General features: G+C 34.0%; 1 long non-coding RNA gene and 1 pseudogene across 1 annotated transcript; one reads left to right on the forward strand and one right to left on the reverse strand.

Moving 5' to 3' along the window:
* Positions 1–1,205: 1,205 nt before the first annotated feature.
* On the reverse strand, positions 1,206–15,330 carry LOC118610751. The gene is made up of 3 exons (XR_004954013.1): positions 14,935–15,330; positions 4,146–4,234; positions 1,206–3,488 (listed from the first exon to the last, which is right to left on the reverse strand). It is a non-coding gene; the product is annotated as an uncharacterized LOC118610751 (long non-coding RNA).
* Positions 15,331–15,343: 13 nt separating this feature from the next.
* On the forward strand, positions 15,344–15,462 carry LOC118611120 (annotated as a pseudogene).
* The last annotated feature ends 277 nt before the right edge of the window (positions 15,463–15,739 follow it).

The following is a 15,739-nucleotide window of genomic DNA, read 5'->3' on the forward strand; positions in this document are numbered from 1 at the left end:
TATTAATATTTAACACTATGATCAATTTAAAATTAATTTTTGTATATGGTGCCAGTAGGGTCTTTGTTTGTGCATGTGCCCAGCTATGTTTTCTTTGTGCTTTTCCAACATAGAATTTCTGAGTTTTTGCATCTGTGGCTTCTTGTAATTCATTAACTTTGGAAAATTCTTGTCTATAAGGTTTCAAAAAACTTCCGTTTCCTCTCTATTTGCCTCTGGGACTACATAGATATTAATACTTTAATGCTGTTCATGAGCTCTTGATGTTATATTCTGCTTTTGATTTGTTTGCTTGTTTTGCTTTTACTCTTTTTTCTCTTTTGTTTCAGTTCGGATAATATCTAATTATCATTGATCAAGTTCACTAATTCTGCACCTAGTGATATTCAGTCTCCTGAAAAGCCCATCAAAGAAATTACTTATATCTGATATTGTGAGGTGTTTTATCACTAGTATAGTAGGTGACTTTTTCATAGTTCCAGTCACTCCTCTGCAATTTCTCACCTGTTCATGACAGTGTCTGCCTTTTACACTATACCCTTTAAATATTAATCATAATTATTTATAATCTCAGTTTAGCAGTTGCAATATTAAGACCATGTCTGGTTCTAGTTCTGTGAATTCCTTTATCTCTCTACGGTAGTTATTAGAACCATACTTAAAGACGCACTGCGCTTTTTCTCATTTTATTGTGTCTTATAATTTTTTACTCACTGCTGATCATCGTGTGAAGAAGAATGCTAGAACCTGAGGCATAATATTTCTGCTTGGCGACGAGCCTACCTCTTCTTCCCTCAGGCTGTTACTATGATGCATGGAGCCAATACAGACATCCATTCGGCTGTTTGGGGGGTTTTGTTGTTGCTATAGTTATCTTCAGTGCTCCACAGTTTTCAGATTCTCCCAGCATCAGGCACTTACTCTCATGTCGCTTAGCGTGAGGGCTGGGGAACCAGAGGTTCTATTCCTCAGGGTCTCCGCGCCATTCTCGGCATTTGGCAGGTACCGCATTTCCGGTGCGTCTGCTTTCCCCCTCTTCTGATAAATACACCCTGCCACTGATTGCTGGTAGTTCTGTTTTTTTATTTCAAAATGGATCTTCTGTTTTATATTGCATTCCCTCTATTAATTTTCCAGCAATAACATTTAAAATATTTTCTAACGTTCCTTCTTGCTCTCTCTGTTCTTTTTTAATGGTAAGATGCTTTCATTATCTCATCATGTACACATTTGAAAAACTACAATACATGAATGTAAAAGCCATTTTGCCGTTCTTTAAAGGCCAAGTAAGCTGCACATATACTGGTTACTGAGACATGAAAATAGCAATTCGCAGAGCAGCGTATATATTTTACTCTGTTTGTGTAAAAAATTCATACGTGTGTTTATGTGTACACAAGCTATCTCATTAGTAGAGAAACAGCTAATAATCACTAACTTTTGGAAGGGGAATCTGATAAGTACAGAAATTAGAAGACTTACTTTTCAGATCGCACTATTTTATAGTTTAACTATTTTATGCCCTATAAATATTATCTAGTCAAAATTGGCTGAAGACAGTAATGCAAGCTATACAATGTTGTGCTTGAATCTTTTTATATATTTATCTATTTAGATCATTTATATAAATACTTCGACTAAGTCTATAGACAGCGTGTCTTAAATTAGTGTCTTCTGAAATATCTCTGAAGGCCCACAGAATTCTTAGGTTGTAGCCAGAACCTGCTGGCCCAGACATGTGGTTCTGAGCTTCGGATATACAATTGTGTAACCCAGATGCCTTTTAAAAAATGACTAACTGTGTCAGAATCTTGATTAAATTAGTATTGTACATGCACTGTACATTCATCTTCTCTTTTCATCAACATTTTTTTACTTTTTTTGAAAATACATAAGTAAGAAAACATATAAAACACACACACACACACACACACACACATATAGTTTAATAAATAATTATATGGAAGCATATGTGTATTCATGGCCCAGGTCAAAAAATAGAATGTTACTGGCTTTTCCAGTCGCAATTTCTCTCTTTATCCCTTTCTGCTCCAGACATCACCTCCGGGTTGGATGCATCTACTTTTTCTTTAAGCTGCAATGTCTGCTTTGTTTATTTACTGTATATTCCCTATATATTTTTTAAATTTCTTGTTTTATTCTCTGATACTACATATATTTTAAAAATTATGTTTCTTACATTGAAATGAGGTCTCAAGAGGGAAGAGAGTTATTATATATTTATATGTATGTATATATATTGTTTACAGTCCATTGTGTGTTTAAAATGATGCTAAATAAAAACATTTATATTTTAAAATTCTTTTATTAGAGAATGTTTTACTGGAAAATTACCTTTTGACTATGCTTTTAATTTCCCTGTATTTGCCATTGCCTACCCTGCTGTTAAAATCCATGAGCTGGAGATGTAGACTGTATAAATTGCTATTTTCCTGCCTTTCTGGTTTCTGCCTCTTTAATTACATGATAAAACTAATTATCTCTAATAAAGCAAATATAATCGGAGATGAGGAAAAGACTCGGTAAATCTCCTCCTAAACACTCGATTAAACATAAACCCAAGGCTGATTATTAATATGGACTGAACTGCTCAAGTCAGATGTGTCGGAAAACACCAGTTCGATTGTGATTTGTACACTCACAAGGGAAAGATCAGCCCGAACTGTGCGGCGGAGAGTAACAGTGGCAATAAATGCAGAAGGTGGCTTTATACGCAGTTTTAAGTCACACGCAGTCTTGCGGGCTGATTCGCAAAATCTAAATCTTTATATTCAGCACTTCATAATTTCAGAGTTTGTGCCATTCATTTCCAAGTTATACAAACAGCCAGACTTCATGACTCACCTCTTAAATTATCTCCTCTATCACTAGATGTTGCTTAGAGGACATGGGGAAATTCTTTCTAAATCTAAACCATCGTGGAGTGTAGTGTGGCTGTCATTTCATCTCTAGCAGCATTCATACAAACAACTAAAAACGCAGGATGTGGAGGATTCTGGGAAGACGGCAGCAATGGGATTGTGTCCCAGGGTCCATTTGTTAAGCAGACATAGAAACTAATTAGCAAAAGCAGTAACTCAAAGGCGTTTCAGATACGAACAACAAAACTAACTGACAAGGGCCCTGGTATGCATACATATAGTAAAAAAAAGCTCTCAACATTTATAAAATCTGCATGGAATCAGTTTTCTACAGAAGAAAGCAGAAGAAAGAAATGAGGGATATGACAAATCTGAAAACAGGAAATATTCAAAATATTTAATAGTTATTCTCTGCAAAGCAGCAGCTACAACGGGGTGGGGGATGGGGATTGCTCGATCGTGTAGCTGGAGAGTGTAAAGGGTCTGATTTGATGACAGAGTAGCGGGTGGCGGGCAGCCCCTGTCACCCTACGAAGCTGGTCAGCCAGGGCCGACTTCCAGGACAAGACTGCACAATGAGGAGACTCTCCTGGGCATGGTCAAAATCTGAAAAGCAGGGGAATGATAGAGACAAAGATTAGGGACATTGCAGCAAAGAGAGGAAGCAGAACAGACTGAATATGTCTTAGAAACAAGCAACCATATATATATATTTTTGTCATTATACAAAAACAATAGAAAAAGGGGCTATTTCAAATTAGAAAAGCTGCCTGAAGCACAGGTACTTCTAAAAGTTCAGAAGAACAAAGATCCCACACACACACCTCCACACACAGCCATAAAAATTTAAATTAAACTCCTGATAAAGTGATTACGAGCTAAACAAGAATGAAAAGCAGAATAATATCCGTATACAATAAGAGGAGACATGCATACAAAACAGAACAAAACTATAACTTTCTATTTCGGAATGACCGAAACGAACCAAAGAATCTCTAAGGGTCTCTGCAAACCGAGACCGATTGATATTTTCCACCACATATATGTTCCTTTCCTTCTTCTTTTGTTCCTAACTCAAGTAATGATTAGTAGCATCGATTAGCCCGAACTAGGTAGTAGAAGGCATCATTTTCTCCCCATTCTTCACCAACCCCGTATCTCAAGTCAGTCGCTAAGTGCTGGAAAAGCTTCCTCCTAAAGACCTAGTCCATCTATTTCTACCTCTCCACCCTCCCTCGTCACCAACTCAGTTCGAGAACTTACCATCCTCTCGTGTATTTTGGAGCTATGCGCCTCATTTGTGTTCCTGTTTCCAGTGATAGTCATCTCCAGTTTATGTTGCAAATTTGATCCTTGGAGAAATAATATGAAATATAACATAAAACAAATATGTAACACATCATGATATTAACCTTTCATTTTCTTACCTAGTCTGCCTCTCCATCCCCTTTTCCGCCACTTCTTCTCATGAATGTAATAGAACACTTGTATTTATTTCTAGAAATCAATATCTTCCAAATTGTTATGTCTTTTTTTTTAACTTGGATAGAATTCCTTTCAATTTCCAGTTCTATTGAGATATAATTGACATATAGCACTGTCTAAGTTGAAGGGAGACAGCATGATGATTTGACTTATATTTTGAAATGATTATCACTATGAGTTTAGTAAACATTTGTCATATAAGTACTAAAATTCTTTTTCTTGTGATGAGAACCCTTAGGCCCTACTCACAACAACTTTCAAACATACACATGGCAGCGTTAACTGTAGTCATCGTATTGCGCATGACATCCTCAGCACACACCATGTCTTATCAGTGGACATTGGTCCCTTTTGACCATCTGCATCCAACCCTACTTCCTCCAGCCCTCTGTTTCCAATAACCACAAATCCGATCTTTCTATGAGGGTATTTTTCTTTTTTTCTTTTTTCTTTTGGATTCCTCATATATGTGAGATCAGATGGCATGTGTCTTTCTCTGTCTGACTTATGTCACTTAGTATAGCACCTTCAAGGTATATCACATTGTTGCAATTAGCAGGATTTCTTTCTTTTTTTTTAATGAGTGAATGATATTCCATATTGTGTGTCTTTATCCATTTATCTATCAATGTACACTTGACATTTAGGTCGTCTCTATGTTTGGGTTGTAAATAATGTTCCTATGAACATACGGTGCTATGTCTTTTCTTAAAATGTCATTTTATTGTTTTTAAAAACAAAAATTGTATATATTATGATGTACAAAGTGATTTGCTACACATATGCACAATGAAATGATTACCACAGTCAAGCCAATTAACATATCTCCTCATGTAATTACCATTTGTGTATGTGTGTGTGTGTGGTGAGAGCACCTGAAATCTACTTAGCAAATTTCCAGTATTAAATACAATATGATTAACTACAGTCATCGCACCGTATGTTAGATGTCTAGACTTATTCATCTCACATGACTGCCACTCCCGATTTTCCTCACCCTTCCACCCTTCTGTATTTGATCTTTTTAGATGCCACGTAGAAGTGAGATCATGCAGTTTTTTTAATTTTTGCTTTCAGCGTCTGGCATATTTGACTTAGCATAATGCCCTCTAGTTTCATCCATGTTGTTGCAAATGGCAGGGTCGCTCTCTTTTTTTTAAGCCTGAATAATATTTCGTTATGTATATATTTACTACAATTACTATGCATTTCCACGTGTGATGCACTCTGCTTGGATTGCCCTGTCCCCATGCGTCCAGGGGGCAGAGTCTAGTGTATGCTTTAGGACTCAATTGAAATATCACCTCCTCTGGGAAAACTTCCTTGACCTCACAGGTAAAGCTTGATACCCTTTTTCTATCATACTTTATATGGTTATATAATATTTATAATATTTGTAATATTACATAACAAAAGTTATATTTGTTTACATTTAAAGAAAGTTACAGGTTACCTTGAGTAAAATCAGTAGTCAGCAAATATTTTCTGTAAAGGGCCAGATAGTAAATATTTTAGACTTTGTGGGCCATATAGTCTCTGCCAGAACCACTCAACAATTCCACTGTAGTGTGAAACAATATGCCATGAACAATAAACCTAAATAGGCATCGAAAATATGTAAATAAGCATGTGTAGCTGTTTTTAGGTAAAACTTTATTTATAAAAAACCGGCAGCCAGCTGGATTTGGCCTCTGGGCCATAGTCCGCCAGCTTTTGATTTAGCTAAATTTACCTTGAAGCTTGCTAGAAAATACATATGATGATACATCAGTATTTGTTAAATAAATATAGAAGCCCATGAGTTTCCTCTGAAAGAGCTAGTCTTCCTTGGCTGTGTCTCATCACTAGCAACGGTTTCTTGTACATAATAAAACGAAACCACGATGAATGCTCTGAATAATTATGTAGACTAGAACAGAATTTAGACAGAGAGTGTTGTATTGTAAGATTGTTCAGAAAATGACTGTGAGCAGGATCGGTGTAGAAATGGACATCTCCGCTTTACATGGGTCTTTCTGTGTGACTATCATAAGGTACCAGCTTGATGCTACCTGGTGCGTTAACTCAGGCATAAAGCAAACTGCCTCATAGATTATCTGGGGGGTTCTTCATTCTTAAGAGTGTTCGAATTTGTTAAAGAAAAATGCAAGGACTAAAATCTCTCTCTCTCTCTCTCTCTCTCTCTCTCTCTCTCTCTCTCTCTCTCTCTCTCTCTCTCTCTCACACACACACACACACACACACACACACACACACACACACACACACTGGCATTCATTTATTTAGATGTAAATTATTTTAGTTTATAAGAGAGTAATTTTACTTTAGACATAGTTTCTTTTTTCCTAATGATACTGCACAGGGTGATTTTATGATCATAGTAAGTTATTTTGGGGTCTTGTGTCTTTAATCTTTCTAGGTGTCAGGTAGTTATAATTCTCTGCCTTTGACCAGAAAACTAGGACAGGAGAGATACAGAAGGCATTAAAGCATGCCTTATAAAACCTACCGTAACAGATTGCCTTATTTTAAAGATTAAAAGCCTTAAAATCTAACGTTGGTTTTCTTTAAGTAAAATAGAGCAGTAGATATCTAGAATTTGAATTCTACATAAACATACATTTCCCAAGCCCTTTGAAAATAATCTAATAAAGGTTAAACTAATAAAGCATACACTCAAAGATTGCTATTAAATTGAAATGAGGGAATATTAGTGTTTACTATATTTCAATAAATATAAAGTCCCAGTGGTATTTTCTGTTCTAAATTTAAATTACTTTTACTCCCGGTGTTTTCATGAGGGATATTAAAGTTAAGATGAAATGGACTTAGTAATCATAAGTTTTTCAAGTGCGTTTGTGTGTGCACATGCGTATTTTCAGTACATTTATAACAACTTATTTGAAGTCGGTATTTTTTAACCCTTTTCTGAGAGAGGGTCAGTAAGCTTTGGGGCAGGTGCCCACTGCTCCTGTAGCAAATTATAACAAACTGAGCAGTTTAAACAACACGGATTTACTCTCTTCAGTTCTGGTGGTCACAAAGGTGGCATGGGTCCCACAGAGCTAAAATGAAGTGTCAGCAGGCTTCCTTTGTGCAGGGTCTAAGGAGTTTCTTTGCTCATTTGTGTTGTTGGTAAAGTTATCTCCTTGTGGCTGTAGACCAAAGGTCCCCATATCCTTGCTGGCCAATGAAGAACATGAATCTAACCATTAAAACAGAAAAAAAAATTCCTCTCTCTGTACCCCGCCTCCCTCCCCAGGCAAACACTGATCCCCCTCTCTGTCCCTGTGCATTAATTTACCTTTCCTAAAATTTTAGGTTATTACTCATACAGCATATACTCTTTTTGTCTTGCTTTTCTTCATGCGCTATCATTCTTCATTAATTTGTATTTGAGGGCATATCAATAGTCCATTGTTTTTTTTGTTGTTGTTATTGTTGTTTTTGTTGTTGTTTTTTATTATTATTCCATTATATGGATATATTTATTTATTAATCCATTCACATGTTGGTGGAGATTTGAATTGTTTCTAGTTGGCTATTGTACATAAATATTATAATGGAATGACTGGATCATAGGGTGGTATATGTTTAAATTTTCAAGAAACTTTCAGTTTTCCAAAATATCATACAATTGCAAAACAAGAAGGTTCCATTTATACACATTCTTCCCAACGCGAGGAGTTCAGTGTTTTTCATTTTTGTCATTCTAATGGTTTGTCATGGCGTTTCCTTTGATTTTAATTTGCATGACATTAACAACTAATGATTTGAGCATCTTTTTGTGTGTTTTTTGTCACCTGTACTTCTTCCATGGTATAGAGTCTGTATAAATTTTTGCCTGTTTTAAAGTCGAATTGTTTCTTTGAGTTTTGAGAGTTTTAAGAATATATTATAGATTCAAGTTATTTATCAGATGTATCATTTGCAAATATTTTCTCTCAGTCTGTGACTAAGAAGCATAGTATGCCTCTACTGAGTACCCCACTGAGGTGTTAAAATGATTTCTTTCCCACTAGTAAAATAAAGTAGTGACATTAAGTTTGTTGTTTTTCACTGGAGGGCCAGAAAACTGAGGTATGGGAGAAAGTGATTTATTAGGATTCAATTTTAAAATTTGATAATTCTACGGAACACAACAGTATAAAATATCAATATATCATATTTTTATAAGGGAGCATTATTCTTACAAGTCAAATAAGAAAAGCAAAAGAGATTCTGATCATTCTATATCACACAAAATTAGGGCAGAAAGTACTTTCAATATCTGTAGTTATGCAAATCAGCGTAAGTGGTATAATCTAGCAGAGGCCATTATTTAGAGATTTAATATTTGATTGAAACCACTTAGTTAGTTATTAAAATCAGTTTCACTAAGTTATAATAGAATAAAAGTACATTATGACTATATTAAGGTTTTACTGTTAGGTACATCAACATAAAGAAACTGAGAATTCAGCATTCCTCCAACAATGTTATCTCGTCGATCTACATTTATTAAGTCTTAATAATGTATATTTACCACCAAATAATCTCATTTAAAGTAAATTAATCATTAATTAAAATAAATAGCATCATTTCCCATTTGGTGCTTGATCAAATCATTTTAGGAATCCTCTCTGTGTAATTGAAATACTCTATCTTAAAAAAAAAAAAAAGAAAAAGAAAAGAAATACTCTGTTCTAATACTTAATTGAGGGCAAGAACCTTTATAATTTTTGCTTCTACATCATACGAAGTATGCAAAATAATGACAGGCTGAATTAATGGCTAAAAACACTGTGTCTGACCTTGAGTTATTGTTCATTTCCAAATGGTGGATTCGTTGCTATGGCTAATCACAGAATCTCTGTCTTCCTCTCTCTGTACTCCATCACGATTTAGCATTTGAGCGAGCAACATTTTTTCAAGTTCTTCACTTGTGCGTAGACTTCCTGAATCCTGTACTCTACCTAGAAATAAAGGAATTTTCTCTGTTCTCTGTCTTGTGTCTTGACTGATGTCTTTTTATTTTATATCCATTAAGGTTCCTCTTCATTCAATTGGCTTGCTTTCTTTTTTATTAAGAGAAAGCTCATTTCATCCATAAATATATATATATATATATATATATATATATATACATATTAAATAGTTGGTTATATGAGTGTTCAATTTCAATTTATTTCCTTTGATAGGAAGGATGCTATTGAGGAAATCAAAGATTTTCACTTTTCGCACAATAGTAATTTGCTAGAACAGAAGAAAGCTTGTCAGTACTATGAGGTCTCATTTTAGTTCTCTAACTACATCTCCATACTGATTTATGTATCGCTCCTTAAAGTAGGACTCATTCATGGTTTTCTTCGTATCACTCCTTTAACCTGGCATTACTCATCAGTTAAGCCCAGTCCCATTACTCCTTCATTTCCATTCTCTCTCCTCTTAAATTTCATGTTTATATTTACCTACATGTTTAGAATACCTACTTAAAGCTTTCAATAATATAATAAGACTTCTATTTTTGATCTCTTCTAGATACGTTGAGTTCTTATTGTCCAAATGAAGAAATAAAAATTCATGTTCTACTCTAGACTCATTCTTTTTGCCTTTCTATATCTTAACGTCTGCTAATTATATTTAAAGTAATATTTCAAAATTGACTACATTTACTAATTATTTGTATCTTAAAACCACAGTCTGCTGTGTTTGTCTGCAAGTCGATTCTAAAAGCTGAAGACCGCCACTTAATTATATGATCGTGTAGTTATTTGACATTGAAAAGCCAAGAAGTATGGTGACATTACGGTTCTTTCCATGTGGGTCCAGTGTCACAATCCCAGTGCCACTCAGGTAAGAATAGCATATGTCAATCAAATAGACCCTTTTTCTTTCATACCATCAGTAATAGCTTCAAATGTTTCAGTTTGCCTTGTATCCATACACATGACTTTCTGGAAAATTTTTGTTTTATTTCAGGAATTTTTTGTTTACATTTGTCTTATCACTAGGGCATCTAGAAAGGATTAATTTGGGCTCCTTAAATCCATCATTTCTTTTATTTCATGTTTATCTTCTGTGGTTGTCAACTCTGTTTTGCGCAAAATATCCCCACACAGCCTTCTCCAAAATTGTATGTGGGAGGCTCATTTTTTGATTTCTTGAATTTCTCAAATGGCTTTATCATGCCATTCTTATTGATTTATAGCTTCACTGGACCAAATTTTGGAATAACTATTATCATTTTGGAATAATTATTATCATTTTATTTTAGTCCTCAAAGATGCTGGTTGAAAAATGTGAAGTATTTATGACATTAATTTCTTCATTATAATTTTTTCCCTTAGTATTCTCTCTAGATTCTTTTGGGATGTTCTTTTTATACTTAGTCTTCTGAAATCTCTCAGTGATATACCTTTGAATTATTATTTATTTATTTATTGAGCTCAGTGATTAGTGGGTCCTGTTAAATCTGGAGACAGGTCTCTCTTTAGTTCTAAGATATTTTCTTATATCATTTATTTAGTAATTCTCTCCTGCCTCACTCATTTTTTTCCTTAATGCTTTGCTTTGAAACTCCTGCTTTTTAGATACTGAGCTTTCTAGATTGATGTCTTGACCAATTTATTTTCTTTTGTAGGCTTTTTCTTTTTATGTTTTCACATATATGTGCTAAAAGAATACCTCATTTATCTTCTAATCCTCTCATTGATTTTTATTTTTACTTTGTCAATATATTTTTAATTTCCAAAGGTTCTTTTTCAGGAGTTATTTTATACTGCTCATAACTCTTGTTTTATAGAAGCATCATCTAGGACTTTTGAAGATATTACACTTTTAAAAATTCTCTTCTGTTTGTAACTGGACTCTGTTTCCTTTTGGGGTCACATTTTTGTGTATTTGATTTGTTTTTCTCTTTTCATGCTGCTGATGTGCTTCAAATATCTACTAATCCTTGGATTTTCATTTTAAGTTGGAATAAAGTGTTATTAGTAGAGTTAGATACTGTACGTCTTGTCACCTCAACTTTTGGGTGTGCAGGCTAGAATTTTCCACTTGCATTCTCTCTTGGATAAGATGCTTAATAGGGTAGTACAGGAGCACAGTTTGTTGACTAGGACTGTCCTTCATCCTGAAATGATAGACAACTATATTTGAAATGGTAGGCCCCACTAATTTAGAATTAGAAGGACTTTATTCTGGAATAATAGCATACAGTATAGCAGGGTTAATTCTCTCTAAGGTGTTCATTTAATTGTTTTGGAGATGGACTCAATTCCATCCTGGTCCCTCCTCAGCCTGCTTTCTCCGAGGCAAATGGCTTCCCCTTGCATTTCACCACTGTTTTTCAGTCCTCTTCGGATGCCTGCTAATTCCAAGCAGAAAGACTTTCTGGGCACCAGCTGTGCAATTCAGACCCCCTTATTTTCACGTTTCTCATCTACCATAATCTGGAATTTGGGAGTTATGGGTATTCCTTCAGATTTACTAGTATCATTCCATCTGATTTAATTTTTACAAAAAAAAATATAGAACTCCTTCAGTATGGTAACTCTCCTCCTACTTTGTTCTTTTTACATTTATGGGTTTACACTCATTTTAATCGTTAGCATACCTGTCATATTTTTTGAGGATGGAGGCTGGACAAATGCATTTGTTTAGTTCATATATCTCCCAAAACTCATAAAGTATATGTTATTCCCAATGAACTATATAGATGTCTACCCAATGTACTGCATACTGAAAACTAATTTAAATAAATAAATTGTTTTTAAAAAGGGAGAACTCGAAAGTATTTCTTAAGATCATTAAAACTATAAATATCTTTTGGATTTGTAATTTTATTTTAGTAATTTATACTAGAGCTTAACTGTTTGTTCAGATGCATCGTTACAATGGTAATTAATAAAAAATTGTAAAAGAATCAGAAAAAAACTAAATAGTTAACAATGGGAGATTATTTCAATAAAATATGGCACATATAATTTTAAGCCATACAACTTACTTTACAGGTATATTTAATATTCATGGAGTAGTTTTCAGTTATTTCTATTCTATCATATTTTTTTACAACTTTATTTGATTGCATTTACACTTTCTGCTCACTTAGTTTAGATTTAAATTTTATTTATTAACATAAGAATTTGAGAAAGTGTAACAGACTATATAAAATAAAAATATGTCCGGCTATTAGAATTTAAAAACACACAAAGCTCATTTTATAGAGGAAGAGATGAGAGATATGAGCAGCACTGTGAGATGCACCGATTTATAAAATTATGGACAGAGTTTAGCTGAACGATAAATAGAAGGTAAGATAAAAACAAAAATGGATAACCTTTTACTTGGAACTAAACTCAAGCAGGAATTTATCATGTGATTGAAAGTCATAACTCATTGAAAGAATGTCTTCCACATTTCAATAATGCCCTCTATGTACTTTGTTTTTTGAGAATATTATATAGCTCTTTGAGTTGACTCTCACACATTCTGTTCTTTTTCTTTATTTTTAATAATATTTTTGTTTTTCAGTTATAGTTGGCATACAATGTTATATTACTTTCCGGTGTATAGCATAGTGATTAGACATTTGTATATATCTCACAAGGTGATCACCCCAATAAATCTAGTACCCATCTGACACCATACATACAATAGCATGTACAATAGCTCTTTTATTGAAGAACACATTCATTCAATTGCTAATTTAGAATTTTGAGGGGCATTCTATGTAGACTTCAGTTCAGCCAAAATATGGAGAAGATAAAGGAAGAAAAACTATGTTTTCAGATAGTCGATGATTATGGAAATATCGATTATTATATGATGTATTATTTATATATGATATATAATTTGATATAGTATTCCCATATACTTTTATTCCGATTGTAATGATTATGTATACAAGCAAAGTAAGAAAGAGAGAGATGCAATCCATGTAAAGTGTATCCAGCATGAATTCATTTATAAAGCAAACCATATGGCTGCATTTGAAAAAACATATAATTAACATATAAAACATATAAAAGAACATATAATTAAGTATAGGAATTAATGACTGAGTTTTTACAAAGTTGCTGGATAAAAAAATATAAAAATAACCAGTTAGATTTCTACATATCACCTTCAAGTTAAGAAATTAAGGTTGTGAAAGTTTATAATAATCACAGCATAATTAAATATATATTAATATATTAAAATCAATAGACACAGCATTGAGTATCTAGGGATGATCCTAAAATTGTTCAATATCCCTTCGCAGAAAATTAACAATCAAATGTAAAGAAATAAATAAATGGAAAAATATATCATAGATTAGAAAGATGGCAATTCTCCCTACACTGATTAATAAATCAAATTCAAACCCAATAAAAACCCCCAATAAAGTTAGCCTGTGTATATTTGGGTATTTGAGGAAATTGGCAAGCCTATCATAAAGTTTAAGGAGAAATGAAAATGGGCATAATAGCGAAGCAGTCTTTAAGGTGGGAGGCCTTGCTCTAATTTTAATAATTATAATGAAGTTACAGTAATTAAAATAACGTGGCAATAGTACAAGAAAAAACAAAAGGAACGTAACAGAGAGTCTACAAACAGAACCTAACATACATGGGCATTTGATTTATAATAAACCCAGCACTGTATAGCTCTGGGCAAAGTTTTTGAAGAAAAAAAAAAATGGAGCTTATACCATATGTCAAACTACTATAAGCAATTTCAGGTCAATTGCTCATCTAAATGTGAGAGGCAAGACAATAATAATCTAGAAGATGATATAGGCATTGGTCTTCGTTATCTTAGAGTACACAGAATTCCGTGAATATATTTTAATGTACTGTAAATAAGTTTCACAAACTTATTTAACCACAAACTCTGTGTGTGTCTGTGTGTGTAACATTGGAAAAATAATTTTTTTCTCAAGACCTTTGGGTTCTCTGCTTTCTTATCAAATTAGTGAAGGCCAATTACCGTTAAAAAAAAAAAGCCGATATTATGAACCGGAATAAATTTACAAGAACAATTCAAAACATAGAGCTGGATACTTGTCTGAAAGAAGAGAATCAAGACAGGAATCTGATATTTTTTTAAAAATAAGATCATAAGTAGAATTTATTTTTCACTAGATCTCTAGACTCACTTCTAGAATGGTGATAAAAGGATAAATGAACTCAAGTAACTGTATTTGTAGCGGTTTATTGTCACCAAGAAGTATTAAGCAGAGAATTGAATAAAATTTAAGATTTCTTTAAGTTGTTTTTTTATTATTAAAACATAGCGATTAAACAGCTATGTAACATTTATCCATAGATTCTTGAAAGTTTTCTACAATAAAAGTTATCCAGTTTTACCCTGCTTAAATCAGATCACATTAAAGGCGTCTTTGTTCCAGCCTCTGTCTAAATCCATTACTTATTTTTTCTAAAAAGCACTTAATGGTCCTAAGACTCACACACCTACTCTACAAAATAAGAATAATGTTACTTTCCCTTAATTAATTATAGAGGCGTGCATTTCTTTATAGAAGCCATGCCCTTTAAGTAACCATAACGTAGTAACAAGTGTACACAACAGGAAGAATAATTACCCAGATCTGCAAGCACAACAGAAACTTCCTTTGTCGAGCAGAGAGTTTGGCAGAATGAAACGGTCCACCACGGATTCCATCTGAAGAGAAGGAACCAGCCTTATCTGGCACAAGTTGGGGACTTAATGCAGGTTCTGAATTGTTCGACTGACGAGAATTCTGAGTCAGGCGGCTGGCCTGTAGCACAGAGAGACTTGGACAGATCCTAAAAGCAGAGTGAAGTCACATGAGCAGGAGGCTGAGACACCCATGAGTCACCTCTGAAAGCATGGCCTTCTCTCTGGGAACCCACACTTAAGGCTTTAAAACAAATGTTCTGTGATAAGCTGTCTGCTGAAGAAAAATTTTGTATTTGGCTTATAGATGGTTCCACATGATATAATAATAATACCTAAAAATGGATGAGTCAGTCTAAGGCCATGCCACCCTGAACAAGCCCAATCCCGTCTGATCTCGGAAGCTAAGCAGGGTCGGGCCTGGTTAGCACTTGGATGGGAGACCACTTAGGAAGACCAGGTGCATAAAATATAAAATATAAGAGATCATAAGCTGACAAGCTCCTTGCAATCTGTGAGGTCAACCAAGGGTTCCCTTGCCTAAAAATTAATTAATTAATTACAAAAATAAAAGTGGATGATTCCAACATTGTCCCCATTTGGGCATGACATAGAACACAGGTAAAGGGAAGTTTTTCAGGAGTTGACCTTTGAGGAGTGAACATGGTGATCTACTTTTACTGGAAGAAGAAGTAGAGAAATATTACGTTCACAGTGACTTTTGAGCAGTGGCTAGTGATTTGGCTGAG

This window comes from Rousettus aegyptiacus, unplaced genomic scaffold (assembly GCF_014176215.1).
Source record: "Rousettus aegyptiacus isolate mRouAeg1 unplaced genomic scaffold, mRouAeg1.p scaffold_m13_p_13, whole genome shotgun sequence".
Classification (NCBI taxonomy): Eukaryota; Metazoa; Chordata; class Mammalia; order Chiroptera; family Pteropodidae; genus Rousettus; species Rousettus aegyptiacus.